Below are 18,423 nucleotides of genomic sequence, written 5' to 3'. Positions count from 1 at the left end.
AGTTAGGCTCTACGTGATACAGCAAACCTAATGAGGTTATTGGCTATTATCTTCCATATGCCTACACTTGATCTTAGCCAAAAGGCTGAGAAGCGATCTTACATATGCTTAAAAAAAATAGTGCATAACACACACCAAGTGCTTAGTCAGTGGTTGTTGAATCCTGAATGAATAATCTATGGCAAAAAAAAAAAAAAACAAAAAAAACCCACAACCCAGAAATCACCTCTCCTGTTTTATTTCTTTTATCTTGTTATGTTTTTAATTATATTTTACAGAATATTTATTTAAAGTGAACATTAAAATTCATTCAGTGTGTATCTGTTGGATGGTAAGATGAAGACATTTGACTAGTAAAATTTGACCATTAAAATTTGGCCAAGAAAGCATTAAATTCATTATGCATGTACAAATAATGAACCATATAGTTGGTGACCTCAAAATAGATCACAAACATTTTCATGTGCATGTATTCTATTAAATGAGAATAAGCCACTCTCTTTAGAGTGAATTTAAAGTTGACCTGAGGGGCGCCTGGGTGGCTCAGTGGTTTAGGCCTCTGCCTTCGGCTCAGGTCATGATCTCAGGGTCCTGGGATCGAGCCCCACATCGGGCTCTCTGCTCAGCGGGGAGCCTGCTTCCCCCTCTCTCTCTGCCTGCCTCTCTGCCTACTTGTGATTTCTGTCTATCAAATAAATAAATAAAAATCTTAAAAAAAAAAAATAAATAAATAAAGTTGACCTGAGAATCCGGAGAAAGCTCGGTAGAGCCAAGTGAGACATGTGTAAGAAAGCGCTCGGTAAAGTGCTATGAAGCTTTTTATAAATCCCAGAGTTATCAGAATAGAAGCTGGACTTGGGCTGGAGTTTAAGTCCCAGGTCGGCAGCTTACTAGCTGGCCCTTGGGATAGTTACTCTAACCTAGTAAACTTTAGTTTTCTCAGAGGTAAAATGGAAAAGAATAATACTATCTACATCATGCCTTTTTCAGGACTATGATGTGAGCAAATGCACAAAAGCATTTTCACCTCATGGCTCTTTATAGCAAGAGCTCAGCATCTGCTTTGTCTTCGTCATGATCATCGTCATCACCAGAGGTGGGAATTTTTTCCTTACTGCTCATGCTATAAAATGTCAAGATTGCCAAGGGAAAAAAGTGGGGGAAAAGAGGAAAAAAAATTGAACAGAGGTGCTGCTAAACCACACTCTATAATTTCTCACCTACAACAATTGGCAAACTGGTCTGCTCAGGCTTGCCTTCCTCGGGTCGGTCCTCCAAGCTATCAAGGTGATTTGTTGAGAACCGAAACCTAACCATCTGATCACCCGTCTGAGGTCCTCCACAGTGGTCTGGGAGCTGCAAGGCAGAGTCCAGGGTCTGTACGATGGTGTCTGAGGAGGGTCTCTAGGAACCGATCCCCTGCTCACCCCTTCAACTCCAGTTGTGATCAGGTAGACCAGACCTGGCCACCTCCTGACCAAATCCTAATTCATTACAACTCAGTTAAGAAAACACACAAAAAAACTGAGCAACTCAGCTGAGACTCCCGTTGCCTCTTGGGAAGCTCACCCATTTGTCAAATTGCTTTATAAGAACACTATACAGTGAGGTCCTTCAGGGGAGAGTACCAGGGTTTACCATACGTAATACTTGGCATATTTTAGGGCTCAGTAACTATTTGCAAAGGGATGGCGGGATGAAAGCATCCATGAATATGCATACGATAACCAGATGCAAAAAGTACCCTCGTAGGGCTGGAAGGTGGCCAGAATATGACATTCTTCTCCCGAGCAACTTTGAAAACAATGGAAAGGTAGAGGTGGAAGTCTGGCAGGAGATAAAATGTCATCTTCATTACTGATAAAGCTGTTAGGGGAGGGTGTGGCTTGAGGACATGACAAGAGCAGACTTCAAAAAATGAACTCCATAGTTGGAGAGACTTACCCACCAGCGGCCACACAGCTCCTTGCTAGAGGACTTGCCTCTTCACGATGGAGAGTGTGAAGAGACAGACCGGGCATGTGTAATTCTTAAGGTCAGCTGGCTTCCAAGCACTATCCAGAGCAGTTTATTTCCCAAATGCACCAGTGGGAGAGTTGCCCCTTCTCCTCTGGGTCAGTGAGTGAAGTGGGAGAGGGAGGTCCAGAGGTTGACAGCAGCTGATGTCACTTGGGCTGGTAAACATGGGGCCTGGGGATGTTGCTCTCTGTTCCCTTCCCGGACGGCCCCACGGGAACTGACTGATTTATACGCTGGCGATATTTCCCACGAGGGACAGGAAGAGTGGATTACAAAGATACCTCCAAATTACATATGGGTCAGTGGATTATCTTTTGACTTCCCCCTCTAATTCCTCCTTTCCAGTTGACCTATGAACGCAGATGGAATGACGTACGTTGATAAACTTCTTACCAAGATTTGAAAATTGTTTTGGCTTCTAAAAGAGTACACTTTGTCTTTTATTCAATCAATTTTTTAAAAAAGATTTTATTTATTTACTTGACAGACAGAGATCACAAGTAGGCAGAGAGGCAGGCAGAGAGAGAGGAGGAAGCAGGCTCCCTGCTGAGCAGAGAGCCCAATGCAGGGCTCGATCCCAGGACCCCTGGGATCATGACCTGAGCCAAAGGCAGAGGCTTTAACCCACTGAGCCATCCAGGCGCCCCTTGTTCAATCAATTTAATGAAACCTAGTAAATATTTGCTGACACGCAGCCAAATACCAAGCACAGTAAAATATAAAGATGTGTACACCACAGTAATCCTGTGGAAATTACGATCCACTTAGCATCCAGTGGGTCGTTTCTCTCAAGTAGAGAAAAGGGAACTCAATTATGAGAGCAAAATAAACAGACAAATATTTGCAATCTTTTTTCTAGTGGCTTTGAGCAGTTTAAATGATTGTGCATCCAAAATTTAAGACGTTTCTCATCTCTTATCACCAGCATTAATTAAAGCGAAGATACTAACGATAAAGTTCTTGGCAACCACCAGAGTCATTTATCTTCTCTCTTTCTGTCCACCTCGCACCCTCTTGGGAAGACCTGCCATTGGCAAAGGGTGGAACAGGCTGAAAGTGTGCACAAAGGTTATTGACAGCCAGCACAACTGCTGAAAAACAACTCAGATTAGTGGATGGATAGTTCCATCTCCCTGAAGGAAGGCATCTTACTTACTCCAGTCCTATCCTGTATTCTGGCATCTTGCATTATTCTCTTGTTTGAACTCAAAAAAATCTTGACTTCTCACCTTTCTAAGAATTCTATTTGTTTTTTATTTAACTGGATTCTCAAAGGTTACTCACTTTATTTCACTAGATCTTAAACTCACAATTGTGTTTTGTGTCGTTTTTACCTCCTCTTGTCTTACATCCTCTCATCACCAAACGGAAGAATGATTCAAAAGAAACAGGGAATTGATTCCAATTCCTAACAGATTCAGGTTCAGGGGCTTTCCCAACTTCAACTTTTAAAAAACCATTATGGAGCCAAGCAATCATGGAGAAATTTGTAATTTTCTTCCCCCAAGAATGCTAAACAATGTACAGAAAGCTAGTAGAATGTGGAGGCACATAAAGCCTCCATATCCTCAGCACTGGTCCTGATTTCTGAAAAGCAGCCTTTCTTCTTCCTCTCATTCCTGTACATCCACTAGATCAACAGCAGGAGCAGGAAGTCATGATTTTCGCTCTAGAATAGCTTGGCAGCGTACACTGCCTGAGGACAAGTAGGGAAACCAGGTCTGGCATTTCTGTTTGAGAAAGAAAGAAACTGGCAACTCTTTACTTGAAATGCTGTATTTTTTTCTATTAACTTATGAGATAGCATATAAATTCATAACAGTGATTTAAAATATAGGTATATATTATATATACATACACGCACTCCTTGGGTGTGTATAAATCACTTATTTCCTAAATATCATGAATAAAGAAAATAGCAAACAGAGTCAACACATCCCAGGGTCTGAGAATGTCATTGTCAGCATGAAGGGCTGTGAGATCTTAGGCGATTAAAACACTCCCATGCCTTTCTGTTTGCTTTGTAAAGAAAAAGGAAAAGAAAAGGAAGGCATCATTACATGTTTTTTTTTGTCCTTGTGTCTGTTCAGAATCTAACAGGGACAGGACACATAAAAGGAAACTGATGACAGTAGGATTACAAATATTGTGGAGACTTATGTAGGTAACTTTGCATATGCATTTTAAAATTTTCAAATGTATTATTTAATACTTATCCAAGGCAATGTGTATTAAATATTGAACAGACTTTAAAAGAAGCTTTTCATGTATTAAAAAAAAAATTCATTAGTGGGCTTTGGAGATAATATTCACTTAGTAAAATACACAGTTTCTCTTCTGCCCAAAGCATTTTGAAGCTATGCAGGGAAATGAGATCTTCCTAGGAGCTGTGATAAGCACTTTTCTAGGGTCAATAAGATAGAAGGAGCCCATTTGCAAAAATTTTCTTAGAGTCATCAATTTAAATTTGCCCAGAGAAGATATCAGTAATCCTGTGATAGAACTTTGGCTCTATAACATACCCCTATAATACCCTGTGTGAAATCCATTTTTATGGTATGTTTACCCTGTATTTAATATGTCCTAATACCCGGTATTGTTCAAGACAAATTCGAATAAATGCCGCTTATTTCATATGAGACTATGCAGGCAGAACATCACTATTTGTCCATGTTTTAGGCAGATCTGTAGATCTCATAGATGCTCTGAATAAAAATATAAATATAGACACAAATGTAGCTTAGGCTACAGCCCAGGTTATAAATGTAAATAAGTTCAAGATGGTGACAGATACATTCATGAAGACAAATTTCACCAATGGGATGTTGCCTTATCTACCAACATTCATGGTAGGTTGGAATGCCCAGAATTAATTACTACAGAATCACATAGACGACAAGAGTTTTTCTTTAGGGTGAGCGGGCTGGGTCAACAAGAGTTATTCCCTCCAACCCTGGGACAGCAGAAGTAGAAAAGATCTGTGGTACTTTCCTCTGACCCTGCCATCTCAGCTGTACACTCTACCCAGATGGGCCACATCTCCTGACTGGCCCTTCCAGAACCAGAATCTAGAAGGCCTGCCCTGACACTCCATCCATGCTGCCAACAGTCACCACCCCAAAAGCACGATTGAACCCTTTATACGTGACACACATTAATGTACACTGAGTCATCATCTGTGCCCCAAACCTAATCGTCCTTCCAGACTTTACTGTTTCTGTCAAGGGCGCCATTTGCTTGTAATGGTATTAAATTTGTGAACTTAAAAGAGCTTGTTATGCTTTTATTAAAGGAAAAAAAAAACCAAAGAAGTGCAAAAGGTAAAATTACACAAGTTTTTCAGAGAATTTATTTTATTTTATTTTTTTAAAGATTTTATTTATTTATTTGACAGAGAGAAATCACAAGTAGATGGAGAGGCAGGCAGAGAGAGAGAGAGAGGGAAGCAGGCTTCCTGCTGAGCAGAGAGCCTGATGCGGGACTCGATCCCAGGACCCTGAGATCATGACCTGAGCCGAAGGCAGCGGCTTAACCCACTGAGGCACCCAGGCGCCCCAGAGAATTTATTTTAAAGACCACTTTGCCCCCACACCTTTCCAAAATTCCCAGTTTCCAAACGAAAACAGCATTGTAGCATTAATTTTAGTATTTTTCTTTTCTGACACTTGGGCTTTTCTTCTGCTTTTAACAAAAATCAGATGACATTACACACACACACGCACATGTATGTTTATAACATGCTGTTTTCATTTAAAACTTATTCAGGTCAGTTTATTTCGAGTTACTTAACACTCATATTACTCCATTGTATAGACATACCACACTTACCCAAGACCTCATTGATGGTTATTTTGGTTTTTTACCATTATGTTGTCACAAATGAGATTGCAGTAAATATCGCTGGACATATGGCTGTGAGTACTTTTGCTCTCTTGTCTTTATAAGGCAGATTTTTCAAAAGTGAGAAGGCTGTAGCACACATAGGGTATCCTGTTTGAATAACTTTTAATAAATTCTTGCCCAGTTTTTGACTTTTCTTCTCCCTTATACTAATCTTCTTCTTTTTGGCTCCAACTCAAAAATCTATAGAAACATCTTTTGTAATATCATCCTGCCATTTAATCCTGACCTGAATCTTCTGGCTGGCTACATTTTTTAGGTACTGGGTAGATACTAACATGCTTGGACACTGACTTTAGTTTCCTAACAGGTCTTTGTTTACCTGGCCTCTCATTCCACACATGACAGTCATATTAATCTTCTCAAAAATTGCCTTATGCCTATCACATCTCCAGAACCTTCCACAGGTTTCCATTACCTAAAAAATGAATCTTAATCATGCATGCAAGATCCTTCACAGCCAAGCTTCAATCTTTCTCATTTTACCCTTATTTCTCCTATTTAAAAATTAGAATGGTAGCATCAAGAACTGTGCTTTGAAATTTAGTCTATCTAACAAGAAGATGTATGTTCTTACTACTACAACATACTTTGGTATGTTCTTACTACTACAACATACTTCGGTTCAAATCAATAAATATTTGTGTAATCTGTAATGTAAAACACTCTATTAGATGCTAGAGAGGATGGAAATTTTAAAAATAATGGCACATGGTTGACCTTTAATCATGGTTCCTCCACCCCAAATATGCTTTGTGCTATGTGACCTTCCTTCTGGCAGCAGCAGGTTTAAACAAACATGGACACCTATCCCAGGTGTCTGTTGCTGTCTAATAAGCCACCCCAAAACTCAATGACTTAAAACAATGACAACATGTACGTGGCTCACACATCTAAAATTTAGGTAAAGCTCAGAGGAGAGTCTTGGTTTCTGCCCTGTTCAGCGCTCAGCATTGGCTGTGGTGGCTTGGAGGCCAGGATGGGGAATCATATGACACCTTGTCCACTCCCCAGTCTGAGAGTCAGTGCTGGCTGTCAGCAGGGTCCTCAGTGAGGACTGTAGCCTGGGACACCTTCACATCTCAACTCTATGTAATCTTTCCCCTTTCTTTGGTTCCATGCACAAGCACCCCAAAGGGCCAGGCAGGAGTTGTTTTGCCTGTTAGGATTCAGCCACTGAAAGCACGTCATATCACTTCCACTGCAGCTCCCCCAGATCCAAGAGAAGAAGTTGTGGAGCCCCGTCTCCTGAGGAAGGACTGTCAGAGCCATGCCACAAGAATGTGTCACATTGCATGTGTGTTTATGTGACCATCCATAGAATACAATATGCCACACTACCTAGAGATGTGCCAGTGACCTGTCATAGGAAAATAATTCAGGACAATCAAATTCCCTTTCAAGCAAATATAGCTTGAGAACAATTTAGAGAATAAAATAGCTGCTGCAGATTAATCTGGAAGAACATAACAAAAAAAGAGGAGGAGGGGCATGAAGAAGCATGTGGTCACTGAAGTTATGGGGTTATAGAAACCAGGAGTAGGAACCCACTTTTAAACATATCCCCAAAAGGGCATGGTAACAAACACGTAATAGGTGCTCAGATATGTCATAGGAAGTAATACGTAAGTGACTAGAAAGAGGGAACCCAAAGCGGGGGGGTAAGTTTGGAAGGGGAAATATGAGATTCTATTAGAAATATGTTGAGTTGAGGTTCCAGTGATTGCTCCCCTCTGAGATGTCTGGCAAGCAGTTGGTAAAGAGGGTCTATGGTCCAGAGAAGAGAACAAGAGTTGGTTGGTGGAAGGACTCAGAAAGCCATGGACAGGGTGAAGCTTTGGCAGGATGAGGCTGTCGAGAAGGAAGAGGTAGCGGAAGACCAATGACTCATGAGCAAGCAAAATAACGTGTGCTTGATTCTGTAGGCTCAGCGTCTGAACACCTGGATTTAACATCTGTGATACAGGCTTCACTACTTAACTAAGTGTGTATTTTCTTAGATTTAGCTACTTAATCTCTCTGTACCTTGGTGTCCTGTTATGACATTGTTACAATAATAAAACCTACACCGTAGGGTTATAGATTAAATGATATAATGCCTGCAAAGTACTTGGGACAGAGCTTAGCACATATGAGGCAGTTAATGCATACTAATTTTTTTAAAAAATTTAATTTTGTATTTGAGAGAGAGAATGAGTGGTGGGGAAGGGCAGAGGGAGAGAGAGAGAGAACCAGGCTCCCTGCTGGGCAGGGACTGTTCCCCCCCCCTTCCCCCCCAACCCCGGCCACCTCGGGACTTGATCCCCGGACACCAGGATCATGACCTGAGCACAAGGCAGATGCTTCACAGACTGAGTCACCCAGGTGCCCACCAGGGCATACTAATTTTAATAACTATTGTTATTTTTTTAACATCTGATGTTTAGGAATGAGCACAGGAAGCGCCAGAGAATAATACTCAGCATAAAGGCCTTAGAAACCCTTATATAACAGTCCTGATAAATGTTCAGAGGAAAAATTCGTCTCCTTTCCAAAGTGGTTCCAGGACAATCTCTCTTAGGTGAGATGCAGTTATAGTTACATGCATTGCCAAGTTGCCATACATCAGAGCTGCTGATTTTGTTAATGAAAAGGGGTGACACGGTGAGTTGTATTTTCCATAACAACATTTCACAAAATTTGTGCTTTTGGAGGAGGCAGAATGATGCGTTGTATCAAAAAAAAAAAGATATGTTCTATATGCAAATAAATTTGAGAAATACTGGATTAAACAAACTTAAATAGATGTTTCCTTTAATGCATCTGCTACCATGAGCCATGGCTTGCTAAGAAGAGGCTATCAACAGCATCGTTTTCCAGCCTCTTATAAGTTTTTTTTTAGGGATCATTCTGTTAGCGCTATGTGTAGAACACAACTTCTCAATGCTAGTCAAGGAAGAATCTCTTGAGAAATTTCGTAAGAAAAAAATACATATTATTGGGGCACTTGGCTGGCACAATAAATTAAACATCCAACTCTTGTTTTTGGCTCAGATCTTGATCTCAGAGTCATGAGATGGAGCCCTGCTTAAAACTTTCTCTCCCTCTCCCTCTACCCTTCCCACCTATGAGCATGCACTCTTTCTCTAAAATAAATTTAAAAATCTTTTTTAAAAATTTTAAAAGAATAAATTTTACTGGATCCACCTCTACAGATTCTGATTAGAAAGTCTGGGCTGGTATTAAGGAATCTGTATTTTTTAAAGTTCCGTAGGGTGGCCTTGTCTACAGACAACTAGGAAGAGGAATTTCGCCCTTTGCATAATCCATAATCCCTCCCTTTCCTTCCAACCTGTTCTGAGAAAAAATGGCCCCCACAAAAAAAAGGTAGCAAAAAAAAAAAAAAATAGTGGGTGTTAGGAGGTGTTATTCTGCCACCAAGGAGATGAGATAATAGAATATCAACATTCAAAAATTCTTTCACTGAGGTGGCTTTGAAAGGTATAGATCCCAGGCACTCAAGGAAATCTAGAATTTGCTATAAAAACCTGGGAGCTGGGGCACCTGGGTGGCTCAGTGGGTTAAAGTCTCTGCCTTCGGCTCAGGTCATGATCTCAGGGTCCTGGGATCAAGCCCCACATCCAAGTCTCTGCTCAGCAGGGAGCCGGCTTCCTCCTCTCTCTCTGCCTGCTTCTCTGCCTACTTGTGATCTCTGTCTGTCAAATAAATAAATAAAATCTTAAAAAAAAAAAAAAAGTTTCTTCACTCTGTTAAAAAAACAAACAAACAAACAAACAAACCTGGGAGCTTTCCCCATGATCATTGACACTGGCTCAAGCAATTGTCTGGACCCAAAAAATAAGGAATATCCAATAACATATCTGGGTAAATTAACGAGGACAAAGATTCTTCAAACAAACACAGCTGTATGGTTACCTATATACCTGTTATGCTTTCAAAAGCCTTTAGGTAATTGATGAAAGCTAATGATATCATATATATTATATATATATATATATCAGAAAAATAAAAATATAATTATGGAAACGTAGCTGTATGCTCTACATGTAAAGAAATTTGAATTATCATTCCATGGGATTAGTGGTGATCTAACAGATTTCCAAGAATTTCCAACAGAACTTTGAAACAAAGTTAGATTCAAATGTTTTGTTTTGTTTTTTTAACTTGCCTAGAACTCATATCTAACACAGTGGGAACAATTGTATTCTCTGTGGGCCTATTTCAAATTTAATCTAAGAAAAGTCTCCTTACCTGAGATTTACCTGGAAACTAATCAGACCTGAGAATACACAACCTAAGAGATGTCTTGTTAAATCTAACCTAAGAGAGATTGTCCTAGAACCATTTTGGAAAGAAAACAATTTTTTCCTGTGAACATTGCATCAAGGAAGAACTCAGCTAAGAGTGAATGGCTTACTCTATTTCCACTTTTACAGCCTGCTTTAAAACTTTTATGGGAAAAATAAAAGGAGATAAAAGCATGGATCACTTCCACGCTTCTCTCTACACACTAAAGCAACTGTTCATTTTATATGTCCGGCAGGATGGGTTTTGGTTGTGGTCAGTTCTGGCCTTTTCCAACACCCCTGGCACTGAGGGGATGGGAGTGAGGGTGAATTAGTCTATGAAAGGCAGCCTGCGCTACAATTTTCCAGACTGGGGGGAAAAAAAAAATCCTAAAAAGATAAAACCACTAAATGCAATACATGGTCCTAGTTTAGCTCCGACAAAGAATACTGTTGGGACAAGCAATTAAACTTGAAAGGAGTTTGTAAATTCAATGCTAGTGTCAATGATAATTTCTTGATTTTGATCCTGATATCATGAGTCTCTAATAAATGTCCTTGTTTGATGGGTTATGTGATGGGCACCATGTTCAAAACTTAATACAAATGGTTCCAGGAAAAATCGGCAAAAATACCCTCTGTGTTCTTGCAGCTTTTCTGAAGCTTGAAGTTATTCTAAAACTAGCAAAACTAAAATTGGCACTAATGAGTTAACATTTATTTTGTTGTTTGTGTTAGTTTATTGTTGATTGTCTCAGGTTCTCTGATTTTCTCAGGTTCTCTGAGTAAACTATCATATCATCTGAAAATAGTTTCTCTTCTTTTCCCATTCCTGTACCTCCTATTGTTCTTCCCTTTTAAATTGTACTGGCTAAGACCTCTAGAACAATGTTCAGCAGTAGTGGTAGAGATAGTAAGATTAGTAGACCTAGTAAGCATTCTTGACTCTTTCCTAATCTTAGTGGAAGTGTCTCTAGTATTTCCTCATTATGTACAATGCTGATTTTAGGAATGAGGTATTCTGTTTAGGAAATATGCTTCGAATCTTATTTTCTTGAGTGTTTTTATCAGGAAGTTTTGTCAAAGGCTTTTTTTTAATATATACAGGGGATGATCACATACTTATTCCTCTTACATTTACTGATTTGCTGTTTATATTACTAGATTTCCTAATACTGAATCATCCTTGCATTTATGAAATAAACCTCATTTGGTCATGGTATGTATTTTCTTAATGTGGTGTTGGATATTGTTTTCAAATACTTAATCCATATTTTTTGCATTGACATTGGATGATTGCTTGCAAAAGTATTTGCATATTAGAGTCATGTTCCTCCACTGTTCTTAGCAGAGCAGTCTCCATGAGAGGGAGCTTGGTGACAACAGAAAGGTTATTGAGGGGGCACCTAGGTGTCTCAGTCAGTTAAGCATCTGCCTTCGGCTCAGGTCATGATCCTGGGGTCCTGGGATTGAGCCCCACATTGGGCTCCCTGCTCAGTGGGAAGCCTGCTTTCCTTCTCTTTCCACTGCTTCTGTGTTTGTGCTCTCTCTCTCTCTCTCACTCTCTCTCTCTCTTTTAAATAAGGAAATAAAATATGTATTTTTTAGAAGAAAGGTTGTGGGAGGTGGGGGCAACGGAGAGATGGAGAGACCCTTCTTCGGAGTCCCACAGACCTTTAGTCCCACAGACCTTCGGAGTCCCCAGCGGCCCTCTCCGCTGACTGACTTTTTGACCTTGGAAAAGTTCATCCTTCTCTTCTACCTTCTATTCTCTCATGTGTCAGATGACAAACCCACCCCCAATAAATTAGACTACATGATGTCTGTGAAAACTTCAGCACGATGTCTGGCGCAGTGGCAGCCCACATAAGCATTGAGATATTTTATCGTAAGTATTTTTCTCCTGCTCTTCTCACATCATAAAGAAAGCAGTGCTGGAATATATGTGAAGAGATACCATAGTTTCCTCAGGAGACACTCAGGGTCCCCGTTTCAATGGTTCCCAGCATTTTGCTACAATTGCCCAGCACAGAAGACATTGAACTAGATGAGTATGTTTTGTTTGCTTTTCCAGTTACCCTGCTCTACACTAGAGCTCTGTATGTGAATAGTTAAGACTTGAGGAGTGCCAAGCGGGGACAGGAGGGAGGACAGTGAAAGGAGTGGAAAAACAAGATACAATTTCTTCAGCCCTTACCCCATGCCAAGAACTACTTTAGCTATATCAGCAGTAAAATCGGTGAGGAAAGTTGAGAGGTAGCATCAAGATCTCAAAACCTGAGAGAAGCATCTTGAAAGGCAAGTAGGTAAGAGCACGGTTTCCCTAAGAGTTGAGATTAGCTTCTGTTCTTTTCTTCTCACTCACAACCTCTCAGAGTAGAGGGGACTGGAGAGACACATTCTCTCTTGGCTCCTTTATCTCTCAGTGTTCCACACCTCAGGAAACCACTCGGTCCAACGTAGTGGTCCTGCTCCTAAGACTCCTGAGTGCGAACGAGGTTAGGACAGACCTAATTTGTGGATATGTTTATTCTACAACTCTTCCTTACTGACACATTTATTTTACAACACTTGGTGTGGATGCAGAAATGAAAACACTGTCTACTACTCTCAGATTGGTGGAGTGCTCCCACAAGGTGCTGTGGGAGTGCCAGGGGAGAAGAGGTTGGCCTAAAGGCGTTTGTGCTGAACCTAGAAAGTTGAATTTGAGTGGAATGGCAAGTCTTGTGGGAAACAGCATAGAACAGGGATTTTAAAAAGAAGCTCCAGACTGACACAGACCTAGATACATATAGATATAGATAGATATAGATATAGATATAGATATAGATATAGATATAGATATAGATATATTAAGACCTTTTATTTTTTTAATAATTTTTTTATTTTTATTTTTTTAAATTTCTTTCCAGCTTAACAATATTCATTTTTTTTGCCCCACACCCAGTGCTCCATGCAATACGTGCCCTCCCTAATACCCACCACCTTGTTCCCCCAACCTCCCACCCCCCACCCCTTCAAGACCCTCAGGTTATTTTTCAGAGTCCATAGTCTCTCATGGTTCACCTCCCCTTCCAATTTCCCCCAACTCCCTTCTCCTCTCTAACTCCCCATGTCCTCCATGCTATTTGTCATGCTCCACAAATAAGTGAAACCATATGATAATTGACTTTCTCTGCTTGACTTATTTTACTCAGCATCATCTCTTCCAGTCCCGACCATGTTGCTACAAAAGTTGGGTATTCATTCTTTCTGATGGAGGCATAATACTCCATAGTGTATATGGACCACATCTTCCTTACCCATTCATCCGTTGAATGGCATCTTGGTTTTTTCCACAGTTTGGCGACCATGGCCATTGCTGCTATAAACATTGGGGTACAGATGGCCCTTCTTTTCACATCTGTATCTTTGGGGTAAATACCCAGTAGTGCAATTGCAGGGTCATAAGGAAGCTCTATTTTTAATTTCTTGAGGAATCTCCACATTGTTCTCCAAAGTGGCTGCACCAACCTGCACTCCCACCAACAGTGCAAGAGGGTTCCCCTTTCTCCATATCCTCTCCAACACATGTTGTTTCCTGTCTTGCTAATTTTGGCCATTCTAACTGGTGTAAGGTGGTATCTCAATGTGGTTTTGATTTGAATATCCCTGATGGCTAGTGATGATGAACATTTTTTCATGTGTCTGATAGCCATTTGTATGTCTTCATTGGAGAAGTGCCTGTTCATATCTTCTGCCCATTTTTTGATATGATTATCTGTTTTGTGTGTGTTGAGTTTGAGGAGTTCTTTATAGATTCTGGATACCAACCTTTTGTCTGTACTGTCATTTGCAAATATCTTCTCCCATTCTGTGGCTTGCCTCTTTGTTTTGTTGACTGTTTCCTTTGCTGTGCAGAAGCTTTTGATCTTGATGAAGTCCCAAAAGTTCATTTTCACTTTTGTTTCCTTTGCCTTTGGAGACATATCTTGAAAGAAGTTGCTGTGGCTGATATCGAAGAAGTTACTACCTATGTTCTCCTCTAGGATTCTGATGGGTTCTTGTCTCACGTTGAGGTCTTTTATCCATTTTGAGTTTATCTTTGTGTACGGTGTAAGAAATTGGTTGAGTTTCATTCTTCTACATATAGCTGTCCAGTTTTCCCAGCACCATTTATTGAAGAGACTTTTTTCCACTGTACATTTTTTCCTGTTTTGTTGAAGATTATTTGACCATAGAGTTAAGGGTCCATATCTGGCTCTCTACTCTGTTCCACTGGTCTATGTGTCTGTTTTTATGCCAGTACCATGCTGTCTTGGTGATTACAGCTTTGTAGTAAAGCTTGAAATCAGGTAACGTGTTGTCGCCAGTTTTATTTTTGTTTTTCAACATTTCCTTAGCAATTCAGGGTCTCTTCTGATTCCATACAAATTTTAGGATTATTTGCTCCAGCTCTTTGAAGAATACCAGTGGAATTTTGATTGGAATGGCATTGAAAGTATAGATTGCTCTAGGCAGTATAGACATTTTAACAATGTTTATTCTTCCAATCCAAGAGCATGGAATGGTATTCCATCTTTTTGTGTCTTCTTCAATTTCTTTCATGAGTGTTCTGTAGTTCCTTGAGTATAGATCCTTTACCTCTTTGGTTAGGTTTATTCCCAGGTATCTTATGGCTCTTGGTGCTATAGTAAATGGAATCGATTCTCTAATTTCCCTTTCTGTATTTTCATTGTTAGTGTATAAGAAAGCCACTGATTTCTGTACATTGACTTTGTATCCTGCCAAGTTACTGAATTGCTGTATGAGTTCTAGTAGTTTGGGGGTGGAGTCTTTGGGGGTTTTCCATATAAAGAATCATGCCATCTGCGAAGAGAGAGAGTTTGACTTCTTCACTGCCAATTTGGATACCTTTTATTTCTCTTTGTTGTTTGATTGCTTTTGCTAGGACTTCTAATACTATGTTGAACAAGAGTGGTGAGAGTGGACATCCTTGTCGTGTTTCTGTTCTCAGCGGGAAGGCTGCAAGCTTTTTCCCATTGAGGTTGATATTTGCTGTGGGTCTTTCATAGATAGATTTTTTGAAGTTCAGGAATGTTCCCTCTATCCCTATACTTTGAAGCGTTTTAATCAGGAACGGATGCTGGACTTTGTCAAATGCTTTTTCTGCATCAATTGAGAGGACCATGTGGTTCTTCTCTCAATATATATTTTTTTTATTTGACAGACAGAGATCACAAGTAGGCAGAGAGGCAGGTGGGGGGTGGAGGGGGTGGGGAAGCTGGCTCCCTGCTGAGCAGAGAGACTGATACAGGACTCTATCCCAGGACCCTGAGATCATCACCTGAGCTAAAGGCAGAGGTTTAACCCACTGAGCTACCCAGGCACCCAAGACCTTTTTTTTTTTTTTTTTTTTTTTAAATATTTTATTCATTTGTCAGAGAGAGAGAGCACAAGCAGGGGGAGCAGCAGGCAGAGGGAGAAGCAAGCTCCCTGCTGAAGAAGAAACCCAATGCAGGACTCTATCCCAGGACCCTGAGATCACTACCTGGGCCCAAGCCGAAGGCAGGTGCTTAACCAGCTGAGCCACCCAGGCGTCCCTCTAGGTCTATATATTTTGTCTCTGTTTCTTTCTTGCTATTAACCTTGAACAAGTTCCTTACATTTTTCTGAACTTCAATTGTATTGTCTGCAAAATAATGGAAAAGTACCTAATATATATGTGTGTTTGTGGCAAAGATTAAAAGAGATAATGTAAGTGAAACCCTTAGCATGATGCTTGGCTTGTGAATCCTCAAACGTAATGGCTATTATTATCATTATCTGGTCTTCAGAGGTGTTCCTTAGCTCCTGCCTCTGTCCATAGTCCTTTCCTCAGACCCAGAGCTTCTTCTTTTTTTTTTTTTTTAACAAATTACTGAGATTTAATTCCTATACCATACAATTCATCCATTTAAAGTATAGACTTCAATGGTTTTTTAAATGTATTCGCAGAATGTTCCACAATCTAATTTTAGAACATTTCTGTTAACCCCAAAAATAAACTTTTTTTTTTTTAGATTTTATTCATTTATCTGACAGACAGAGATCACAAGTAGGCAGAGAGGCAGGCAGAGAGAGAGAGGAGGAAGCAGGCTCCCTTCTGAGCCGAGAGCCCGATGTGGGGCTCCATCCCAGGACCCTGGGATCATGACCTGAGCCAAAGGCAGAGGCTTTAACCCACTGAGCCACCCAGGTGCCCCAACCCCAAAAATAAACTTTATACCCATTATCAGTCACTTCCTATTCCTCCCCGACCTTTTCCCCAGAGCCAGCTCCAGTCTACTTTCTGTCTTTATAGACTTGCCTGTTCTGGACATTCTATACAAATAGAATCATATCATATAAGATGTGGTCTTTTGTGACTGGATTTTTTCACTCAGCATAATATTTTCAAGGTTTGTCTGTGTTGGAGCATCCTTTCTTTTTTATTGCCAAGTAATATCCCATTATATAGATCTACCACATTTCATTTATCCATTCACCTGTTGGAGGACATGTGGGTTGTTTCTGCTTTTTGTTTCTTATGAATAATAGTGATACAGACATTGGTATGCAAGTCATGTGTGAATATATGTTTTCATTTCTTTTGGGTATACACTTATAAGTAGAATTGTTGGAACTTACAGCAACTCCATGTTTAATCATTTGAGAAACTGCCACATTGTTTTCCAAAGTGGCATTTTGCTTTTCCAGAAGCTCCTTGCGTGTATCCTGTCCAACACTTGTTATTATCTGTCTTTTTATTAAAGCCACCCCCATGGGTAGAAAGTGGTATCCCATTGTGGTATTGACATGTTTTTCCCTAATGATTAATGATGTTCAGCATCTTTTCATCTGCTGAGTGGCTATTTGTATATCTTTTCTGGAGAAATTCAGATCCTGTGACCATTTTGATTTTTAAGAATCCTTTGACATTCCAGATTACATGTTCCTTATCAGATGTATGATTTGCAAATATTCTCTACCATTCTGTGGGTTGTCTTTTCCCTTTCTTGATGGCATTATTTGTGGCACAAAGTTTTTCAAGCTTTTTTTTTTTAAATATTTTATTTATTTGACAGAGAGAGATCACAACTAGGCAGAGAGGCAGGCAGAGAGAGGGGAGGAAGCAGGCTCCCAGCGGAGCAAAGAGCCTGATGCGGGGCTCAATCCCAGGACCCCGGGATCATGACCTGAGCCGAAGGCAGAGGCCCCAACCCACTGAGCCATCCAGACGCCCCCAAGCTTCTTTTTAATATAACTTTGGAAGACTATGTTTCAGCATTTATCTCCTACGAAAATGTTCAAGCTGATGGACTCTCCATGGGAGACTTGGTCTTGTACTTCCCTGATAATCATGAGGCCCTCATCATGTAAAAATCCTCAGCTTTTAATGCTTCTGGCCCTGGTCATTGATCTATGTAGGCATTGTCCTCATCACCTTTCCTCTATGAACTCTGTTGAAAGGAGGAGCACTTCTTCTAGTCAAGGCCAATCCTCCAGCTGGTTCTTGACACAGTCCTTACTCTCTCTCCCACAACCTTGCTCATCACTTCATCTCCCTCCCTTCTAGATCTTTACCATTTCCCTCTTTATCTTCTCTCAACATATGAGCCAGCTTAACTTGACTATTTTGAGAAGAAGCAAAGCTTCTCATGATCTGACCCTCCAAATTTCCACCTCTAGCCATGATCTCTACCCTGCACTTTGCCTGGATGCTTTACTGACATATTCCAAATCAACACATCCAAAACTGAATTCCCTTCCTCACTCTACATCTGCTCCACTTCCAGTATTTCCATTCTTAGATAATGGCATCATCATCTATCAGCTACCAAAATCACACCATACTCTCCCATACCTTTCTTCCAGTACCAATAAATCATCTTGAGTTATCTTGTGCTGATTATATATATATATATATATATATATATATATATATATATATGCCTATGCCTATTTCTAGATCTATATGTATCTCACAGTCTGAACCTTGTTATCTTAAACAAATGCCCTACTTTAGTTTCTTAATGTCTCTTCCTAGAAATATTGCATAGACCTCCAACTGGTCTTTCTGCCTCTAGTTCTTAAAATCCATTCTCCTTAATATACCAAGAATAATTTAAACAAAACCCAATACTCTTTCAGCATCTTAATAGTAGCTGAGGGCTGTTATCTTACAAAGTAACATGCATTATTGACTTTTAATAACTCT

The 18,423-nt window shown here is 40.1% G+C and overlaps 1 protein-coding gene across 26 annotated transcripts in view; it reads left to right on the top strand.

The window, feature by feature from the left end:
- The window catches only part of PHLDB2 (pleckstrin homology like domain family B member 2), a 220,310-nt gene that overhangs the window by 86,895 nt on the left and 114,992 nt on the right, over nt 1-18,423 (top strand). The gene's annotated exons all lie outside the window — the stretch shown is intronic.

This window comes from Mustela erminea, chromosome 1, assembly GCF_009829155.1.
Source record: "Mustela erminea isolate mMusErm1 chromosome 1, mMusErm1.Pri, whole genome shotgun sequence".
In the NCBI taxonomy this organism is placed as follows: domain Eukaryota; kingdom Metazoa; phylum Chordata; class Mammalia; order Carnivora; family Mustelidae; genus Mustela; species Mustela erminea.
This window is presented reverse-complemented; position numbering and strand designations above follow the sequence as displayed.